Source organism: Arachis duranensis, chromosome 1, assembly GCF_000817695.3.
Source record: "Arachis duranensis cultivar V14167 chromosome 1, aradu.V14167.gnm2.J7QH, whole genome shotgun sequence".
Lineage (NCBI taxonomy): Eukaryota > Viridiplantae > Streptophyta > Magnoliopsida > Fabales > Fabaceae > Arachis > Arachis duranensis.
In genome coordinates this window covers 35,266,130-35,267,137 of record NC_029772.3, presented here as the reverse complement: position 1 = coordinate 35,267,137, position 1,008 = coordinate 35,266,130, and positions in this window count along the sequence as shown.

The following is a 1,008-nucleotide window of genomic DNA, read 5'->3' as shown; positions in this document are numbered from 1 at the left end:
ACCTTTATTTTCTTTTCCACTTAATTTTCGAAAAACACAAAAAAATTTACAAAATAAAAAAAACCAAAAATATTTTATGTTTCTTGTTTGAGTCTCGTGTCTTATTTTAAGTTTGGTGTCTTGCATGCATTGTTTATTTGATCTTGGTTCTATTTTCAAGTCAATAGTACAGGGAACTGAAGATTCAGAACATGCAGCAGAGGAATTACACAGAAAAAGCTGGGCGTTCAAAACGCCCAGTGAAGAAGGACAGACTGGCGTTTAAACGCCAGCCAGGATGCCTGGTTGGGCGTTTAACGCCCAAAAGGGTAGCATTTTGGGCGTTAAACGCCAGAATGGATACCATTCTGGGCGTTTAACGCCAGGATGGCACAAGAGGGAAGATTTTATTTTCAAATCAATTTTTTTTCCAAGTTTTCAAAGTTTTTCAAAATCAAATCTTTTTCAAATCAAATTTTTTCAATCAAATCTTTTTCAAAATCAATTTCTTTCCCTTTTCAAAGATACTTGCTATCAATTAATGACTTGATTCAACATTTCAAGTATGTTGCCTTTTCTGTTGAGAAAGGTTTAATGTTTGAATCATATCTTTTCTTGTTAGTCAAGTCATTAATTTTTAAAATCAAATCTTTTTTAAAAATATTTTTCAAAACATATCTTCTCAATCACATCTTTTTAAACTAATCATATCTTCTGAACCACATCTTTTTCAGAATAGCTTTCAATCAAATCTTTTTGATTTCTAATTTCAAATTCTTTTTCAAAAATCACTTGATTTCTTTCCCACTTTTATTTTCGAAAATCAATTAGTGTTTTTCAAAGTGTTTTCAAAATTCTTTACTTAATTTTCGAATACTACTTCCCTTCTTCTCACATCCTTCTATTTATGGACTAACACTATTCCTTAATGCAAAATTCAAACTCCATCTCCTTTGATAAGTTCGAATTTTCTACTTCTGTCTTCTACTCTTCTTTTCCTCTGACACCTAAAGGAATCTCTATACTGTG